This window comes from Solanum dulcamara, chromosome 5 (assembly GCF_947179165.1).
Source record: "Solanum dulcamara chromosome 5, daSolDulc1.2, whole genome shotgun sequence".
NCBI classification, from domain to species: domain Eukaryota; kingdom Viridiplantae; phylum Streptophyta; class Magnoliopsida; order Solanales; family Solanaceae; genus Solanum; species Solanum dulcamara.
Genome location: NC_077241.1, coordinates 38132943 through 38155286, shown reverse-complemented (window position 1 = coordinate 38155286; position 22344 = coordinate 38132943). Strand labels below are relative to the sequence as shown.

The window sequence follows — 22344 nt, the reverse complement described above, 5'->3', positions numbered from 1 at the left end:
CTTTGCAATTTTCAAAAATGACTCCAAGAAGAGTACCTATGCAAAGAAAGGTCAATGCTAATGAAGACAAAGTTCTTCCTGTCCCTAAAGACAGACAATGGTCCCCTACCCGACCGAGTTACTAATGTAGAGTTCTGGACCTCTGTCACCATGCTAACCTAAGTTGTGTCCAACCAAGGGGTTTTAGCTCAACTTAATGTCCCACTCCAGCTTCTATAGTGAGGGACTTTGCAAGGCTGGACCCTCAAAAGTTCCATAGTTAGAAAGTGAATGAGGATTCCTAAGAGTTCATTGACGAGGTCTACAAGGTAGTGAGTATTATGGGGTGACTTTGGAAGAGAAATCAAAGTTAGCGGCCAACCAAATCAAGACTGTTGCTCAAGTTTGGTACACTCAATGGAAGTTAGAGAGATTGTATGAAGGTCTTATTAATTAGAAAGCCTTCATGCTTTCTTTCCTTGATCACTTCTTCCCTCTTGAGTTAAGGGAGGAAAAGGTGTTGGATTTCATCAATCTTTAGCAAGGCAACATGGGAATGAGAGACTATGCCCTCAAGTTCACCAAACTATCCAAATATGCTCCTTCCTTGGTTGCCGATCTATGTCCTCAAATGATATAATTTGCATCGGAGATGTTCAACTTGGTTGCTAAAGAATGGCATACCGCTATGCTTGTCATGAAAATAGACATATCTCAGCTCATGATTTTTGTCGAACAAATCAAAGGAGAGAAACTCAAGGATATTAGGATGAGATACTCTAAGAGGGCCCGGTATGAATATGGGTTCTCAAATACTAGGACTGGTGGTAGTGGTAATGGCTTTTCTCAATAATTCCAAGGTTCGGGAAAGAAGTTTGATAAGGATAGGGTGTCATACCCTAAAGGTCAAGATAGAGGTGTGAGTAATAGTAGCCCCACTTTTCCAATGTTTGCTAACTTTGGGAAGAATCATAGATAAAGGTATTTGATGGGAACGAGTGCTTGCTATGGATATGGTAAGATAGGCCATAAGAAATCTGAGTGCCCTTATGTTGACAACAAAGGTGGAGAAGATCGTCCTCAAGGACAAGTAGCTCAAAGAGTCCAAGTGAAACAAGGCGCCCAAGCTCAACCAAAGGGTGGGCAATGAAACAATAGATTATATGCTCTTCATTGTAGAAAAGATATGGATGTGACTCCCGATATGATCACAGATATGTTATGGGTATTTAACACTGATGTTTATGCATTGCTTGATTTGGGTGCCAACTTGTCCTTTATTACTCCTTACCTATATATGAGGTTCTATATGTGTCCCGAAGTGTTGTAAGAACTAATTTTGGTTTATACTCCCGTTGATGATTCGATGTTAGCCAAGTGAGTTTATAGAAATTATCCCATATCGGTCTTGTATAAAGTTATCCCTTGTGATCTTGTTAAACTAGATATGACCGATTTTGACAAGATTTTTGGTATGGATTGGTTACATGCCTCTTATGCATCCATTGATTGTAGAACCCGTATATTCAAGTTTCAATCTCATAATGAGCCTATTTTTTAATGGTAGGGTAATGATTTAGTGGTTAAGGGTTATTCAGTTCATGTCTTAAGGCCCATAAAATAATTACCAAAGGGTGCATCTATCACATAGTGTGAATTAGGGATGTTGATTCTAAAACTCCTACTCTTGAGTCGGTCCATATAGCTAATGAGTTTTCCGATATTTTTCCCGATGACTTGCCCGCTGTTCCTTCCGAATAAGAAATTTACTTTGGCATATATCTCTTTCTCGATACTCAACCTATTTCTATTTCTCTTTACCATATGGTTCTGGTGGAACTTAAAGATTTGACAAGGCAAATAAAGGATTTGTTGGATAAGGGTTTAATAAGGCCAATTATTTCACCATGGGGTGATCTTATGTTGTTTTTTAGGTAGAAGGATAAGTAACTCCAAATGTATATAGATTATCGACAATTGAATAAGTTCACCATGAAGAATGGGTGTTCAATTATGAGGGTAGATGATTTATTTGACCAAAATCAAGGGAAAAATTACTTTTCAAAGATTGATCTATGTTTTGGTTATCGCCAACTAAGGGTAAGAGAGTGTGATATTTCCAAGACGGCATTCCAAATACAGTATGGTTATTTTGAATTTTTAGTTATGTTGTTCGGGTTGACTAATGCCCCTACTGTCTTCGTGGATTTTATGAATTGTATTTTCAAACAATACTTGGATATGTTTGTGATTGTCTTCATTGATTATATTTTGAATTATTCTCGGAGTGAGGAAGAACATGTCGATCATTTCAGGATTGTGTTGCAAATTCTCAAGGATTATCAGTTGTATGCAAAGTTTAGCAAATGTGAATTTTGGTTAAGGTTAGTTATGTTTCTTGGTCATATTGTGTCCGAAGAAGGAATTATGGTTGATCCAAAAAAGGCCGAAGTGGTTAGGAATTAGCCTAGACCGTTGACTCCTTCTGATAATCGGAGTTTCTTAGTCTTAGCTGGTTATTATAGATGGTTCATGGAAGGTTCCTCTTCCATTACATCGCCTTGACTACTTTGACTCAAAAAAGGTGAAATTCCAATGGTCCGAAGCATGTGAGAAAATCTGCTAAGAGTTATAGGATAGACTTACCTCTCTTGCAGTGTTGACTTTACTGGAAGGTTCTGATGGGTTTGTTGTGTATTGTGATTCTTCATGAGTTGGTCTTGGTTGTGTGCTAATGCAAATGGTAAAGTGATAGCTTATTCTTCAAGACAACTCAAGACACATGAGAAGAATTACTCGACCCATGACTTGGAGTTAGAGACGATGGTATTTTCTTTAAAATTATGGAGACATTATCTCTTGGTGTCCATGTGGATATTTTCACCGATCACAAGAGTTTGCAATATGTGTTCACTCTAAAGGACTTTAACCTTCAACAAAGAATATGGCTTGATATGTTGAAGGATTATGACATGAGTGTGTTATACCATCTGGGTAGGTAAATTTGGTTGCCGATACTCTTAGTAGATTATCCATGAATAATATTACTCATATTGAGGATGAGAAGAAAGAGCTAGTTTGGGATGTGCATCGATTAGCCCATTTGGGTGTGCGATTAGTTGATTCGGAAGATGGTGGTGTTATTATATAGAATGGGTCTAAATCATATCTGGTGGCAGATTTATAGGCAAAGAAAGATAGTGATCCCTCTTTGGTTGAATTGAAGAAAGTGGTTGCCAAAAATGCCATTGAGATTTCCTCCCAAGGGGGCGATTGTGTTTTAAGATACTAAGGCCGATTGTGTATTTTTAATGTGGATGGCTTAAAAGATGTGATGTTGTGTGAATCTCACAGTTCAAGGTATTCTATTCATCTGATTTCCATAAAGATGTAAAAGGTTTGAGAAAATTATACTAGTGGAATGGCATAAAAAGAGATATTTTGGAATTCGTGGCTAAGTGTCCTAATTATAAACAAGTGAACGTTGAGTATCAAAATTTAGGAGGTTTGCCTTAAGACATCGAGATTCGTACTTGGAAGTGGAAAGCCTTTAATATGGACTTTGTTACTACTTTGGCTCGTACGCGTAGGCAACTAGAATTTATTTGGATGATTGTTGACCAAATGAATAAGTCGTCTCATTTCCTTCATGTTAAGACTTTATATTCATCTAAGAATTATGCTAGATTATATATCTAAGAGTCGGTTAAGCTTCATGGTGTTCTATTGTCTATCATTTTGGATTGAGATACTCAGTTTACATCTCAGTTTTGGAGATCTTTCCAAAATGGTCTTAGTACCCAAGTGAAGCTGAGTATGACTTTTCACCCATACACGGATGGTCAGGCCGAGCCTAATATTCAAACATTATAGGATATATTGAGAGTATGTGTTATTGATTTTAAATAAAATTGGGACAATCATTTTCCATTTATAGAGTTTGAATATAATTACAAATATCAATCAAACATTGAGAATGTCACGACCCAACCCTATAGGCTGCGACTGGGGTCCGACCTGGACCCCCCGTACACATATCTATTAGCTGAGGTCACATTGAATCGTAAAAAAGACAATATCATGTAACAAATCCCCACTGGGCGATAACATTTTCATAAACTGCAGCCCTTTTCGTTTGTATCACAACATGACAGGGAATGCAAGCCGACAAGGCTGCCGTAACATAATAACATATATCATATATCATGTAGACCCAGCTGAATCAAACTGACATACACAACCCACATATACATGTCTGCAGACCTCTAAACATATAAATGACAACATATGGAGGGACAGGGCCCCCGCCATACCCCTGAATGGATGAAATAATTTTTATACATCCGTGGATAGTATCACAAAACTAGGCCCCGACACAATGGAGCCTCTTCCAACTGAGCTGCATGGAATCCTAAGCTGACGGACTCCCAAAATCTGTATCTATACCTGCGGGCATGAACGCAGCCCCCCAAGAAAGGGGGATCAGTACGATATAAGTACTGAGTATGTAAAACATAATATAATACAACCGGAAGCATATCTGAAATAGAGAGACAGGGGATAAGATATCAATTCAGAAACCTGTACCTGTACTTTATGAATTACAAAAACATGCATGTTCGAGTCATATCATATAGCCGGCCCTTTCGGGGGTCCGGTGAATCATCTCTTTAAAACCATCATGGCCCCAGTGCCATCACCACCTTATTACAACACATCATCATATATCCATACACGTATCCTGGCCCTCTATTGAGGGACTCAGGGAATAATGCAGTGAACTGTGCACGAGAACATATCCTGGACCGGGACTCAGGGAAAGAAGTGTTACAATATACACGAGTAGAGTAGTGAGTAACTATATGCAATTTAAATCATTATTAGAGACTTGACCGTATAAGAAGATTAAAATTTTGTCAGAGGACTCGAGTAGTAGTGTAGTCATCTCGAGTGACTTCTAAATGCCATTATGGGCAATATCAATTATAATCTCGGGGCTCCTAGACATGTACTAAAGTAAAGCCAAATCGCTTATGGAACTAGAAACATTTGTTAACAAATAGTCTGTAAGACTTGGAGCCTGTACATTTGTTACCTTTTTAAAAAATAAAAGTTTCCAGGGAAATAGTTCGACTACTGTAGGAGTTCTATATTCAGAAGTAAATAAGAGATGTTTGAGGATGAAGTTACCCCAGAGCTCAGATCATATTCAACTTACAACTGAGACAAAGACATGCCCAAAAGAAGAAATAGAATAAGCTTTATGTAGTCTGTACTTTGTTTTAGATGACCTTCATACACATATTGCATACCCGGCCCATTATAGGGCTCGGTGAGCCACTATGGCATTCAAATCTCACTTTCGTACCAAATACATATCAAGAGAAGGGAAAGATAGTTTCCCATACACTATTCTTTAGCACGTAGAAGCCTTAACAGGTAATACTCAATCCTTGTAGGGGTGTTAACACTTAACTGTAGTTAGGGATTATGGGGCATACCTGGAGTTCTGGGAATGGAATTATTCCCACATTCCACATACAATTCACTTAAGGGTAAAACTTGCCAAAAGGAAAGAAAGATAATTGTACGTGCTTATACCAAAACATGCCACAAGAAAGCTTTACATACCTTTTGGGAGCTACCCTTCATCCTGCTCGTCTCGTCGTCTTCCGAACCTATTCAATATGAAAGTAATACGATTATCAACTACTCTTAACTTTCCAGCATCTTGGATTACGCCTTAATGTTAATGGAATCTATTTCCTTAGTCGTTTCCTCGACTAGTCCTTTAGTTTGTTAAGGCGTTAACGAAAATTGGGCAGCACCTCCCCTATAATGTGCCCCATCCAAATTTACAATTAGTTCCCTAAGACCTAAATCCAACAAACAACAACAACCTGCAGCAATTCATACCAACAATATACAACATACACTCCAAACGACTTATTCAAAAATACGATATCTCAATAGGGCGTCTAGCCTTTATTTTGTAACGCCTATAATTATACGCAACGGGGGGGTCATGTGGCTTCAACCAGCATCACCCTAAACCATATTAGAACATTTTTAGGTCCTGAAATAACACACCACACCCCTGCAGCAGCAACTCACAAGAACAACGCCTTAGTTTGACGACAATTCGACTATAACGACTACAATTTAGTTTATTCCGAACGCCAAGTATTCCAATGATATCTACACACTTCCAGCCACCTATAGGGCGTGTAACATGCTACATCAGAACACATAAAGCTCAAATTTAAAGAAGAAACCTTACCTTACGTTAAACTTGTCAAACTCGCCAAAACTATCCAAAATGTGAAATCTGGACAGCTTACTGTTTTACCTTGTCGCTTCGTTTCGAAGGGGTAATGGAGGGAAACAGGATTTATGTACTTCATGAAAGTTATATACATGTGTCTTAGGGTCGCAAACAACTTCGAATCATCCCTACATCAATTTTGTACAAAAATATATGACCAAAATACTTACAGCTGTCCGTGTAGAATTTCCAAAACCAAATCTGAGCAGTACCTCCTCTACGCTTCATCACCATTTTTCGAGCAGATACATGTAAACCTGGATTTTGGAGTCTGAATGAAGGTTATAGAACCACGAAATACCTTTCCAAAACATATTAAATTACTCGAAACAAATCTGTACACAAGAAGTTATACCAATATTACTAACCACTATCCCTTCCAAAAACGGGTTTGTTAATTAGCGTTTTCTCTTATTTTCTCTTCCAAATTCCAATTGCAAAGCTGGAGTTTTACTTCCATGAAGGTCTTAAAATACACATATACGTATCCACGTACTTAAGGTACACCGTATATAATTAATTCACGGAAGAAAATTGGAAAACTAACCTTTAAACTTCAAGAACCATGGCTGCCTCTCTATTTCTCTCCCTCACGTTTTGTTTCTCTATGTTGGCTGATGTTTTGATGGATAACTGAAGTATATGATATATATCAACATATATATGTGGCTTTAGAGTGTGACACGTGTCAACCCCAAGAGGTGACACGTGTCCAGCCCCTATTGGGCCACCGTATCATGCTGCCAACTATGGGCTGCCATGTGGCAGTGGGGTCCACCCCCCAAGCAGGTGGGTCACCTACTTGACCCCAAGCAGGTGGGTCACCTGCTTGCTTGAGGTGCTGCCACGTATCGCTTCTTCATTGGCTACCACGTGTCGTCTTTTGTTTCCCTTCCTCGTGGGCTCGTAATCTCGTCTTATTTTATGTACCTATGTAATCCGTGCTACGTAAGTTTGATATATGCTTAAGTAGCTCAAGTGCATATGACTTTTAACTTAGTAGCTTACATAGGTAAATCGAGTCCTACGACTCATTACTTGGCCTCCAATTCCTTCCGGACTCTTATGATTTCATCTCCAACCTTCTCTAGTATGGGGTATCACATTCTTCCTTCCTTAGATCCGTTTGATAGTGTCATAGCATATCCATCTCACCTGATAATGTCCAAGGAACTTATGAGATATTCTGAGTTTAAAAAGGGTGGGGTGTAACAGAGATAGCTCCATTAGAACATTCGTCCCCGAATGTTAGACAAACCTTCTCTTAGCACCTTATACAAATCGTAGGGAGATTCTTTGCTATTTTCTTAACACATACTTCCATACCAATACTTCATATACGTGTTTCAGGAATCTGGGTTACCTGTAAACATCAGTTACAGGTGCAAATACTTGTATTTCATGTTCTCTTTAGTTCCCCGATCATCCTCTTTCTGGTTTTGGTTTTTCTATCGTATCTTGACGGAAGACACGTCTTTATTCTACAATCTTTCAGTTCGCCGATCTAGGATGGCGGTAGGTTTTTCCTCACCGTATTCCATCTCCTGGACCTCACCTATGGCATATACCCTGGGTGTCTCATCAGTATCTTTGTGAAGCATTCTTATCTAATGGACTGGGCATATAGTTTCCAAATGAGGTGGTAAGTTCAACTTACCAGGCAGGTTGCCCACCTTATGAGCAACTTGATACAGTCTAACATATTCTGGGTTAAGTTTCCTTTTCTAGGTGACCCTGCTATGAACAACCAATCATCAGTTTGAACTCTGTATGTCGATGTCGATTATCTGTATATCATTCCTGCCGACTCTAGGCTTTTAGTCAACAGCTTGCTTAATCATGTCAAGGCCTTTTTAGCTTAGTCTTTCTAACATCGACCCATCCACTAGGGGACTTACACGTCTTACTCTACCAGTAGCACTAATTCCATCTCGGTAATTTGGCTTAACCTATCTTTGTGTCTCTCGATAGTCAATTACAACTTGGGCTCCCTTGCCTAGGACCATAGCTGTGGGGACACCGTAAGGTCCTACCACTTTTTTACTCTACAATTTTACACCTTCTCGGCGGAGTAGGTAACCTTTGATTGAAGGAACAGGGACTAATATCATTAATCCACAAGTAACCTTCCCTCCAGAGTCATCTGGCGCTGGAGTGCAAAATGAGTTTTATAGTCCTGGTCATATTGTGGGATTTTTGACTTTGGGCACTACTTCCTGTCATTCGTAAATTACATCAGCTGGTACCCTTACCTTTTTGGGTTTTGCTTTTTCGCCCTCAGAGTTGGCTACCAAGTGGTGTCAAAATTCCCTCGCCCACTGGCCCATATAGCCATTCTGCGGTTTTCCTCTCATTAACTAGTTCTATGTTGAAGAGTTATGGCATTCGAGTGAGTCGTCAATTAGTAATTAACTAATCCTTCTTGTTTTTCTTAAGACCTTGTTACAGTTTCCTTAACGTATCTTATAATACCCTGGGTACATAATCTCATAGCGTTTCTCCGTTGCTAGTTCAGATTCTTCCATCTCATGTGATCATACCAACACTTACGCATTAAGTTCCATCAGAATTTCAAAGTTAAGCGTGCTGGGGCGAGAGTAATATTAGGATGGGTGACCTCCATGGGAAGTCTTCATGTCGCGTTTCATTATAACCTTTTCCACGAGGTGCGGGCACTCAACTTAGCTCCAGATTTACCTCAGCGTTGTCTCGCGAGTCTTTATGTTTTGCCCCGTCTTTTCGTCTGTTATCTTGCATCTAGTATCGGCGTAGACCTTTAGCTCCACGATCCTTTATTCACTTTATGTTCTCCTTATTTTCTACCATAGGAGGATTTCTATTCCTTTTTCTTTGGTTATTTATCTATCGCAACATCATTTGCGACTAACTCTATAACCAACATTTTGGCTTTTGGTCTAGCATACTGTCGTTATCCTTTGTAGTGTCTCTTGAATTATTCGATATTCTTTCATTGGTACATTCTTCTGTTTTTATATATAGCCGCCTTCTAGTGTTATGTTGTTTAGGGTCTCGTCACAAACTTCTTAACGCTACCTTATGTAGCATTCCGGTTTCCATCCAATTATTGGTAACTTCCGGACCTTTCCAACTTGGTTTAGCAAGATATCTTATCAAAGTTTAGACGTCTATCTCATATTTATTGCTATATCAATTGCCTCCTCCTACCTTTGCCATTTTCTCATTAACTTCCCCCTTTAGAGGGGACTCGTACTTTTCTCTATTTGTACATATAGTCATTCCAATTTCAATTAGGCAGTACTAGTATTATGACGATAACTATTCCAGGTTTTCTCAAAGTTGTTGTTTTGTCCCCACCTATATCCTTTGCTTCTTGGGGCGAATAGAATTTGCGTCATTTGTTCCTTAAGTTTTCCCTCCTCGTCCCTTAAGGATTCCACTATTTTTGGGGCGATGTTGTGTACACGCGTCATTTCTTTGTATCTTAAACCCCATGCTCTTACTGCGTTCTCAATGCAGGCCTTTAACTTAGGCAACGCGTACTAAGTGCGTCTTACTAGTGGTTCCAATTTATCCCTGCATACTCGTATCACACTGTTCAGTTCATACTTACATATCCCCCTTTTAACTCGTATATATATTTGGTTCCTGACATCTCTTTGAGGTGCTTCTGTTAAAAGTTCTTTCCCCAATTAGTCGGTGGCAAATTATAAACTATTATCGTACATCATTTTCCAACCATTGTTGGAAGAAATCTGAACCTCTTAAACATCACAGTACTTCTTCTAATACTTGACCTACCTGGTCTCCTTCTGAGTTTATCCTCGAGTTATGAACAACCCATCTAATTTACAATTAGGAGTTGAGGGCTTGGTATTTTTTTTCAAAAAGAGTGAAACTCATTCGCGGGACATCTTATCCTTCACCCTGAGCCCTCTGTTTATATTTCTACAGTACAAATACGGCTGGAGATACTGTAGTCTGAACTTTACTACTTAATTAAGCTTTGTTCCTCCGAAATAAAATTCTTCAAGTAGAAAGGGTGCTCCTTATCGGTGACCTGAAGGATACCTCTTACAGTTTTAGTTAAACACAGTAGGGGTATTTGGTATCAATTTCTCGGGCATCTCAAAAATCTATGCTTCATTTCCTTTTCCTTGTTCTGGGAAAATTTCGACAAAGTTTCCTCTACATTTCTTACTTATGCCAAAACCTGCACGCAGAAAATACCAACAATGCCTCACAGGGCCAACATATATATATATATATATACATATCATATCACAGCCGCACAGGGCTTTCAATGTCATCTCATATCACAGCCACTCAAGGCTTTCAATGTCAATAATAATATAAAAATACTGGACTTACCTCATATGTCCCACTTCAAACTGCATCTGTTGCACTTTTTGTCTGCTTTTCTTTCAGGTTTCAACTTTATATTTTAATTCCTTACCCGACGATATCTTCTATGGCTTTACTTTACTTACCTGTATGCTTCGTAACTTTCCATGTCGTAAACTACTTCCTTCTGTTGGTGTCGTCCTTCTGTTAAGATCCAAGGTTAGTATAAGGAATTTTTCCTATGAATCGGATCTAAAGCACGATCTCGGATGTAGAAGAAAGGTAACATCCTAAATATCCTATAGCTTCCTGTTTATAGATGTGGCGCGCAACACATCGATAACCAAGACTCTATTAGACACGGTCTGCAGACACTCCGAGGATGAACTGCTCTAATACCACTTCTGTCATGACCCAACCCCATAGGCTGCGACTGGGGTCCGACCTGGACCCCCCGTACACATATCTATTAGCTGAGGTCACATTGAATCGTAAATAAAACAATATTATGTAACAGAGCCCCACTGGGCGATAACATTTTCATAAATTGTAGCCCTTTTCGTTTGTATCACAACATGACAGGGCATGCAAGCCGACAAGGCTGCTATCACATAATAAAATATATCATATATCATGTAGACCCAGCTGAATCAAACTGACATACACAACCCACATATACATGTCTGCAGACCTCTAAACATATAAATGACAATATATGGAGGGACAGGGCCCCCGCCGTACCCCTGAATAGATGAAATAATTTTTATACATCCGTGGATAGTATCACAAAACTAGGCCCCGATATAATGGAGCCTCTTCCAACTGAGCTGCATGGAATCCTAAGCTGACGGACTCCCAAAATCTGTATCTATACCTGCGGGCATGAACGCAGCCCCCCAAGAAAGGGGGGTCAGTACGATATAAGTACTGAGTATGTAAAACATAATATAATACAACCGGAAGCATATCTGAAATAGAGAGACAGGGGATAAGATATCAATTCAGAAACCTGTACCTGTACTTTATGAATTACAAAAACATGTATGTTCGAGTCATATCATATAGCCGGCCCTTTCGGGGGTCCGGTGAATCATCTCTTTAAAACCATCATGGCCCCAGTGCCATCACCACCTTATTACAACACATCATCATATATCCATACACGTATCCTGGCCCTCTATTGAGGGACTCAGGGAATAATGCAGTGAACTGTGCACGAGAACATATCCTGGACCGGGACTCAGGGAAAGAAGTGTTACAATATACACGAGTAGAGTAGTGAGTAACTATATGCAATTTAAATCATTATTAGAGACTTGACCGTATAAGAAGATTAAAATTTTGTCAGAGGACTCGAGTAGTAGTGTAGTCATCTCGAGTGACTTCTAAATGCCATTATGGGCAATATCAATTATAATCTCGGGGCTCCTAGACATGTACTAAAGTAAAGCCAAATCGCTTATGGAACAGAAACATTTGTTAACAAATAGTCTGTAAGACTTGGAGCCTGTACATTTGTTACCTTTTTAAAAAATAAAAGTTTCCAGGGAAATAGTTCGACTACTGTAGGAGTTCTATATTCAGAAGTAAATAAGAGATGTTTGAGGATGAAGTTACCCCAGAGCTCAGATCATATTCAACTTACAACTGAGACAAAGACATGCCCAAAAGAAGAAATAGAATAAGCTTTATGTAGTCTGTACTTTGTTTTAGATGACCTTCATACACATATTTCATACCCGGCCCATTATAGGGCTCGGTGAGCCACTATGGCATTCAAATCTCACTTTCGTACCAAATACATATCAAGAGAAGGGAAAGATAGTTTCCCATACACTATTCTTTAGCACGTAGAAGCCTTAACAGGTAATACTCAATCCTTGTAGGGGTGTTAACACTTAACTGTAGTTAGGGATTATGGGGCATACCTGGAGTTCTGGGAATGGAATTATTCCCACATTCCACATACAATTCACTTAAGGGTAAAACTTGCCAAAAGGAAAGAAAGATAATTGTACGTGCTTATACCAAAACATGCCACAAGAAAGCTTTACATACCTTTTGGGAGCTACCCTTCATCCTGCTCGTCTCGTCGTCTTCCGAACCTATTCAATATGAAAGTAATACGATTATCAACTACTCTTAACTTTCCAGCATCTTGGATTACGCCTTAATGTTAATGGAATCTATTTCCTTAGTCGTTTCCTCGACTAGTCCTTTAGTTTGTTAAGGCGTTAACGAAAATTGGGCAGCACCTCCCCTATAATGTGCCCCATCCAAATTTACAATTAGTTCCCTAAGACCTAAATCCAACAAACAACAACAACCTGCAGCAATTCATACCAACAATATACAACATACACTCCAAACGACTTATTCAAAAATACGATATCTCAATAGGGCGTCTAGCCTTTATTTTGTAACGCCTATAATTATACGCAACGGGGGGGTCATGTGGCTTCAACCAGCATCACCCTAAACCATATTAGAACATTTTTAGGTCCTGAAATAACACACCACACCCCTGCAGCAGCAACTCACAAGAACAACGCCTTACTTTGACGACAATTCGACTATAACGACTACAATTTAGTTTATTCCGAACGCCAAGTATTCCAATGATATCTACACACTTCCAGCCACATATAGGGCGTGTAACATGCTCCATCAGAACACATAAAGCTCAAATTTAAAGAAGAAACCTTACCTTACGTTAAACTTGTCAAACTCGCCAAAACTATCCAAAATGTGAAATCTGGACAGCTTACTGTTTTACCTTGTCGCTTCGTTTCGAAGGGGTAATGGAGGGAAACAGGATTTATGTACTTCATGAAAGTTATATACATGTGTCTTAGGGTCGCAAACAACTTCGAATCATCCCTACATCAATTTTGTACAAAAATATATGACCAAAATACTTACAGCTGTCCGTGTAGAATTTCCAAAACCAAATCTGAGCAGTACCTCATCTACGCTTCATCACCATTTTTCGAGAAGATACATGTAAACCTGGATTTTGGAGTCTGAATGAAGGTTATAGAACCACGAAATACCTTTCCAAAACATATTAAATCACTCGAAACAAATCTGTACACAAGAAGTTATACCAATATTACTAACCACTATCCCTTCCAAAAACGGGTTTGTTAATTAGCGTTTTCTCTTATTTTCTCTTCCAAATTCCAATTGCAAAGCTGGAGTTTTACTTCCATGAAGGTCTTAAAATACACATATACGTATCCACGTACTTAAGGTACACCGTATATAATTAATTCACGGAAGAAAATTGGAAAACTAACCTTTAAACTTCAAGAACCATGGCTGCCTCTCTATTTCTCTCCCTCACGTTTTGTTTCTCTATGTTGGCTGATGTTTTGATGGATAACTGAAGTATATGATATATATCAACATATATATGTGGCTTTAGAGTGTGACACGTGTCAACCCCAAGAGGCGACACGTGTCCAGCCCCTATTGGGCCACCGTATCATGCTGCCAACTATGGGCTGCCATGTGGCAGTGGGGTCCACCCCCCAAGCAGGTGGGTCACCTACTTGACCCCAAGCAGGTGGGTCACCTGCTTGCTTGAGGTGCTGCCACGTATCGCTTCTTCATTGGCTACCACGTGTCGTCTTTTGTTTCCCTTCCTCGTGGGCTCGTAATCTCGTCTTATTTTATGTACCTATGTAATCCGTGCTACGTAAGTTTGATATATGCTTAAGTAGCTCAAGTGCATATGACTTTTAACTTAGTAGCTTACATAGGTAAATCGAGTCCTACGACTCATTACTTGGCCTCCAATTCCTTCCGGACTCTTATGATTTCATCTCCAACCTTCTCTAGTATGGGGTATCACATTCTTCCTTCCTTAGATCCGTTTGATAGTGTCATAGCATATCCATCTCACCTGATAATGTCCAAGGAACTTATGAGATATTCTGAGTTTAAAAAGGGTGGGGTGTAACAGAGATAGCTCCATTAGAACATTCGTCCCCGAATGTTAGACAAACCTTCTCTTAGCACCTTATACAAATCGTAGGGAGATTCTTTGCTATTTTCTTAACACATACTTCCATACCAATACTTCATATACGTGTTTCAGGAATCTGGGTTACCTGTAAACATCAGTTACAGGTGCAAATACTTGTATTTCATGTTCTCTTTAGTTCCCCGATCATCCTCTTTCTGGTTTTGGTTTTTCTATCGTATCTTGACGGAAGACACGTCTTTATTCTACAATCTTTCAGTTCGCCGATCTAGGATGGCGGTAGGTTTTTCCTCACCGTATTCCATCTCCTGGACCTCACCTATGGCATATACCCTGGGTGTCTCATCAGTATCTTTGTGAAGCATTCTTATCTAATGGACTGGGCATATAGTTTCCAAATGAGGTGGTAAGTTCAACTTACCAGGCAGGTTGCCCACCTTATGAGCAACTTGATACAGTCTAACATATTCTGGGTTAAGTTTCCTTTTCTAGGTGACCCTGCTATGAACAACCAATCATCAGTTTGAACTCTGTATGTCGATGTCGATTATCTGTATATCATTCCTGCCGACTCTAGGCTTTTAGTCAACAGCTTGCTTAATCATGTCAAGGCCTTTTTAGCTTAGTCTTTCTAACATCGACCCATCCACTAGGGGACTTACACGTCTTACTCTACCAGTAGCACTAATTCCATCTCGGTAATTTGGCTTAACCTATCTTTGTGTCTCTCGATAGTCAATTACAACTTGGGCTCCCTTGCCTAGGACCATAGCTGTGGGGACACCGTAAGGTCCTACCACTTTTTTACTCTACAATTTTACACCTTCTCGGCGGAGTAGGTAACCTTTGATTGAAGGAACAGGGACTAATATCATTAATCCACAAGTAACCTTCCCTCCAGAGTCATCTGGCGCTGGAGTGCAAAATGAGTTTTATAGTCCTGGTCATATTGTGGGATTTTTGACTTTGGGCACTACTTCCTGTCATTCGTAAATTACATCAGCTGGTACCCTTACCTTTTTGGGTTTTGCTTTTTCGCCCTCAGAGTTGGCTACCAAGTGGTGTCAAAATTCCCTCGCCCACTGGCCCATATAGCCATTCTGCGGTTTTCCTCTCATTAACTAGTTCTATGTTGAAGAGTTATGGCATTCGAGTGAGTCGTCAATTAGTAATTAACTAATCCTTCTTGTTTTTCTTAAGACCTTGTTACAGTTTCCTTAACGTATCTTATAATACCCTGGGTACATAATCTCATAGCGTTTCTCCGTTGCTAGTTCAGATTCTTCCATCTCATGTGATCATACCAACACTTACGCATTAAGTTCCATCAGAATTTCAAAGTTAAGCGTGCTGGGGCGAGAGTAATATTAGGATGGGTGACCTCCATGGGAAGTCTTCATGTCGCGTTTCATTATAACCTTTTCCACGAGGTGCGGGCACTCAACTTAGCTCCAGATTTACCTCAGCGTTGTCTCGCGAGTCTTTATGTTTTGCCCCGTCTTTTCGTCTGTTATCTTGCATCTAGTATCGGCGTAGACCTTTAGCTCCACGATCCTTTATTCACTTTATGTTCTCCTTATTTTCTACCATAGGAGGATTTCTATTCCTTTTTCTTTGGTTATTTATCTATCGCAACATCATTTGCGACTAACTCTATAACCAACATTTTGGCTTTTGGTCTAGCATACTGTCGTTATCCTTTGTAGTGTCTCTTGAATTATTCGATATTCTTTCATTGGTACATTCTTCTGTTTTTATATATAGCCGCCTTCTAGTGTTATGTTGTTTAGGGTCTCGTCACAAACTTCTTAACGCTACCTTATGTAGCATTCCGGTTTCCATCCAATTATTGGTAACTTCCGGACCTTTCCAACTTGGTTTAGCAAGATATCTTATCAAAGTTTAGACGTCTATCTCATATTTATTGCTATATCAATTGCCTCCTCCTACCTTTGCCATTTTCTCATTAACTTCCCCCTTTAGAGGGGACTCGTACTTTTCTCTATTTGTACATATAGTCATTCCAATTTCAATTAGGCAGTACTAGTATTATGACGATAACTATTCCAGGTTTTCTCAAAGTTGTTGTTTTGTCCCCACCTATATCCTTTGCTTCTTGGGGCGAATAGAATTTGCGTCATTTGTTCCTTAAGTTTTCCCTCCTCGTCCCTTAAGGATTCCACTATTTTTGGGGCGATGTTGTGTACACGCGTCATTTCTTTGTATCTTAAACCCCATGCTCTTACTGCGTTCTCAATGCAGGCCTTTAACTTAGGCAACGCGTACTAAGTGCGTCTTACTAGTGGTTCCAATTTATCCCTGCATACTCGTATCACACTGTTCAGTTCATACTTACATATCCCCCTTTTAACTCGTATATATATTTGGTTCCTGACATCTCTTTGAGGTGCTTCTGTTAAAAGTTCTTTCCCCAATTAGTCGGTGGCAAATTATAAACTATTATCGTACATCATTTTCCAACCATTATTGGAAGAAATCTGAACCTCTTAAACATCACAGTACTTCTTCTAATACTTGACCTACCTGGTCTCCTTCTGAGTTTATCCTCGAGTTATGAACAACTCATCTAATTTACAATTAGGAGTTGAGGGCTTGGTATTTTTTTTCAAAAAGAGTGAAACTCATTCGCGGGACATCTTATCCTTCACCCTGAGCCCTCTGTTTATATTTCTACAGTACAAATACAGCTGGAGATACTGTAGTCTGAACTTTACTACTTAATTAAGCTTTTGTTCCTCCGAAATAAAATTCTTCAAGTAGAAAGGGTGCTCCTTATCGGTGACCTGAAGGATACCTCTTACAGTTTTAGTTAAACACAGTAGGGGTATTTGGTATCAATTTCTCGGGCATCTCAAAAATCTATGCTTCATTTCCTTTTCCTTGTTCTGGGAAAATTTCGACAAAGTTTCCTCTACATTTCTTACTTATGCCAAAACCTGCACGCAGAAAATACCAACAATGCCTCACAGGGCCAACATATATATATATATATATACATATCATATCACAGCCGCACAGGGCTTTCAATGTCATCTCATATCACAGCCACTCAAGGCTTTCAATGTCAATAATAATATAAAAATACTGGACTTACCTCATATGTCCCACTTCAAACTGCATCTGTTGCACTTTTTGTCTGCTTTTCTTTCAGGTTTCAACTTTATATTTTAATTCCTTACCCGACGATATCTTCTATGGCTTTACTTTACTTACTTGTATGCTTCGTAACTTTCCATGTCGTAAACTACTTCCTTCTGTTGGTGTCGTCCTTCTGTTAAGATCCAAGGTTAGTATAAGGAATTTTTCCTATGAATCGGATCTAAAGCACGATCTCGGATGTAGAAGAAAGGTAACATCCTAAATATCCTATAGCTTCCTGTTTATAGATGTGGCGCGCAACACATCGATAACCAAGACTCTATTAGACACGGTCTGCAGACACTCCGAGGATGAACTGCTCTAATACCACTTCTGTCATGACCCAACCCCATAGGCTGCGACTGGGGTCCGACCTGGACCCCCCGTACACATATCTATTAGCTGAGGTCACATTGAATCGTAAATAAAACAATATTATGTAACAGAGCCCCACTGGGCGATAACATTTTCATAAATTGTAGCCCTTTTCGTTTGTATCACAACATGACAGGGCATGCAAGCCGACAAGGCTGCTATCACATAATAAAATATATCATATATCATGTAGACCCAGCTGAATCAAACTGACATACACAACCCACATATACATGTCTGCAGACCTCTAAACATATAAATGACAATATATGGAGGGACAGGGCCCCCGCCGTACCCCTGAATAGATGAAATAATTTTTATACATCCGTGGATAGTATCACAAAACTAGGCCCCGATATAATGGAGCCTCTTCCAACTGAGCTGCATGGAATCCTAAGCTGACGGACTCCCAAAATCTGTATCTATACCTGCGGGCATGAACGCAGCCCCCCAAGAAAGGGGGGTCAGTACGATATAAGTACTGAGTATGTAAAACATAATATAATACAACCGGAAGCATATCTGAAATAGAGAGACAGGGGATAAGATATCAATTCAGAAACCTGTACCTGTACTTTATGAATTACAAAAACATGCATATTCGAGTCATATCATATAGCCGGCCCTTTCGGGGGTCCGGTGAATCATCTCTTTAAAACCATCATGGCCCCAGTGCCATCACCACCTTATTACAACACATCATCATATATCCATACACGTATCCTGGCCCTCTATTGAGGGACTCAGGGAATAATGCAGTGAACTGTGCACGAGAACATATCCTGGACCGGGACTCAGGGAAAGAAGTGTTACAATATACACGAGTAGAGTAGTGAGTAACTATATGCAATTTAAATCATTATTAGAGACTTGACCGTATAAGAAGATTAAAATTTTGTCAGAGGACTCGAGTAGTAGTGTAGTCATCTCGAGTGACTTCTAAATGCCATTATGGGCAATATCAATTATAATCTCGGGGCTCCTAGACATGTACTAAAGTAAAGCCAAATCGCTTATGGAACCAGAAACATTTGTTAACAAATAGTCTGTAAGACTTGGAGCCTGTACATTTGTTACCTTTTTAAAAAATAAAAGTTTCCAGGGAAATAGTTCGACTACTGTAGGAGTTCTATATTCAGAAGTAAATAAGAGATGTTTGAGGATGAAGTTACCCCAGAGCTCAGATCATATTCAACTTACAACTGAGACAAAGACATGCCCAAAAGAAGAAATAGAATAAGCTTTATGTAGTCTGTACTTTGTTTTAGATGACCTTCATACACATATTTCATACCCGGCCCATTATAGGGCTCGGTGAGCCACTATGGCATTCAAATCTCACTTTCGTACCAAATACATATCAAGAGAAGGGAAAGATAGTTTCCCATACACTATTCTTTAGCACGTAGAAGCCTTAACAGGTAATACTCAATCCTTGTAGGGGTGTTAACACTTAACTGTAGTTAGGGATTATGGGGCATACCTGGAGTTCTGGGAATGGAATTATTCCCACATTCCACATACAATTCACTTAAGGGTAAAACTTGCCAAAAGGAAAGAAAGATAATTGTACGTGCTTATACCAAAACATGCCACAAGAAAGCTTTACATACCTTTTGGGAGCTACCCTTCATCCTGCTCGTCTCGTCGTCTTCCGAACCTATTCAATATGAAAGTAATACGATTATCAACTACTCTTAACTTTCCAGCATCTTGGATTACGCCTTAATGTTAATGGAATCTATTTCCTTAGTCGTTTCCTCGACTAGTCCTTTAGTTTGTTAAGGCGTTAACGAAAATTGGGCAGCACCTCCCCTATAATGTGCCCCATCCAAATTTACAATTAGTTCCCTAAGACCTAAATCCAACAAACAACAACAACCTGCAGCAATTCATACCAACAATATACAACATACACTCCAAACGACTTATTCAAAAATACGATATCTCAATAGGGCGTCTAGCCTTTATTTTGTAACGCCTATAATTATACGCAATGGGGGGGTCATGTGGCTTCAACCAGCATCACCCTAAACCATATTAGAACATTTTTAGGTCCTGAAATAACACACCACACCCCTGCAGCAGCAACTCACAAGAACAACGCCTTACTTTGACGACAATTCGACTATAACGACTACAATTTAGTTTATTCCGAACGCCAAGTATTCCAATGATATCTACACACTTCCAGCCACCTATAGGGAGTGTAACATGCTCCATCAGAACACATAAAGCTCAAATTTAAAGAAGAAACCTTACCTTACGTTAAACTTGTCAAACTCGCCAAAACTATCCAAAATGTGAAATCTGGACAGCTTACTGTTTTACCTTGTCGCTTCGTTTCGAAGGGGTAATGGAGGGAAACAGGATTTATGTACTTCATGAAAGTTATATACATGTGTCTTAGGGTCGCAAACAACTTCGAATCATCCCTACATCAATTTTGTACAAAAATATATGACCAAAATACTTACAGCTGTCCGTGTAGAATTTCCAAAACCAAATCTGAGCAGTACCTCCTCTACGCTTCATCACCATTTTTCGAGCAGATACATGTAAACCTGGATTTTGGAGTCTGAATGAAGGTTATAGAACCACGAAATACCTTTCCAAAACATATTAAATCACTCAAAACAAATCTGTACACAAGAAGTTATACCAATATTACTAACCACTATCCCTTCCAAAAACGGGTTTGTTAATTAGCGTTTTCTCTTATTTTCTCTTCCAAATTCCAATTGCAAAGCTGGAGTTTTACTTCCATGAAGGTCTTAAAATACACATATACGTATCCACGTACTTAAGGTACACCGTATATAATTAATTCACGGAAGAAAATTGGAAAACTAACCTTTAAACTTCAAGAACCATGGCTGCCTCTCTATTTCTCTCCCTCACGTTTTGTTTCTCTATGTTGGCTGATGTTTTGATGGATAACTGAAGTATATGATATATATCAACATATATATGTGGCTTTAGAGTGTGACACGTGTCAACCCCAAGAGGTGACACGTGTCCAGCCCCTATTGGGCCACCGTATCATGCTGCCAACTATGGGCTGCCACATGGCAGTGGGGTCTACCCCCCCAAGCAGGTGGGTCACCTACTTGACCCCAAGCAGGTGGGTCACCTGCTTGCTTGAGGTGCTGCCACGTATCGCTTCTTCATTGGCTACCACGTGTCGTCTTTTGTTTCCCTTCCTCGTGGGCTCGTAATCTCGTCTTATTTTATGTACCTATGTAATCCGTGCTACGTAAGTTTGATATATGCTTAAGTAGCTCAAGTGCATATGACTTTTAACTTAGTAGCTTACATAGGTAAATCGAGTCCTACGACTAATTACTTGGCCTCCAATTCTTTCCGGACTCTTATGATTTCATCTCCAACCTTCTCTAGTATGGGGTATCACATTCTCCCTTCCTTAGATCCGTTTGATAGTGTCGTAGCATATCTATCTCACCTGATAATGTCCAAGGAACTTATGAGATATTCTGAGTTTAAAAAGGGTGGGGTGTAACAGAGATAGCTCCATTTGAGGCTTTGTATGGTAGGCTATGTACATCTTCTATTGGTTGGTTTAAGGTAGGTGAAGTTTCTTTGATAGGACTCGAGTTGGTATTTAAAGCTATGGAGAAAGTTAGACTTATTGGAGAGAGATTGAGAACAACCCAAAGACGACAAAAGTCCTATTCGGATGTGAGAAGAAGAGATCTTGAATTTGAGGTTAATGATTAGGTTTACTTAAAGATTTCACCCCATTAGGGGTGTGATGCATTTAGGTAAGAAAGGAAAGCTAAGTCCCTGCTATGTTGGCCCATATCGGATTTTGAAGTGAATTGGTAAGGTGTCTTATGAGTTGGATATGCCTTCAGATTTGGCATCGGTGCATACGATGTTCTATGTGTTATTATTGAGAAAGTTTGTTGGTGATCCTAGCTCCATTGTGCCATTGGACAACATTATGGTGAAGTCTTTCATATAAAGAGGTTCAGATTGAGATATGGGACCGGCAAGTTAGAAAGTTGAGAACTAAAGAAATAGCTTTAGTTAAATTGTTATGGAGGAATCAAGTGGTTGAGGGTGATACATGGGAGGCCAAAGCTGATATAATGTCCGGATATCCTCATCACTTCCCTTCTATGCCTGGTTGAGGTATTTAGTTCCTTTATGATCCAACCAGCCCAAATCATGT

The 22344-nt window shown here is 39.5% G+C and overlaps 2 long non-coding RNA genes across 2 annotated transcripts; both read right to left on the bottom strand.

Moving 5' to 3' along the window:
- Positions 1 to 4081: 4081 nt before the first annotated feature.
- LOC129890849 (uncharacterized) lies at positions 4082 to 6924 on the bottom strand. Its single transcript, XR_008767050.1, has 4 exons — positions 6852 to 6924; positions 6475 to 6561; positions 5611 to 5657; positions 4082 to 4425 (listed from the first exon to the last, which is right to left on the bottom strand). It is a non-coding gene; the product is annotated as an uncharacterized LOC129890849 (long non-coding RNA).
- Positions 6925 to 19758: 12834 nt separating this feature from the next.
- Positions 19759 to 21076, bottom strand: LOC129889182 (uncharacterized). Its single transcript, XR_008766834.1, has 3 exons — positions 21004 to 21076; positions 20627 to 20713; positions 19759 to 19809 (listed from the first exon to the last, which is right to left on the bottom strand). It is a non-coding gene; the product is annotated as an uncharacterized LOC129889182 (long non-coding RNA).
- Between the last annotated feature and the right edge of the window lie 1268 nt (positions 21077 to 22344).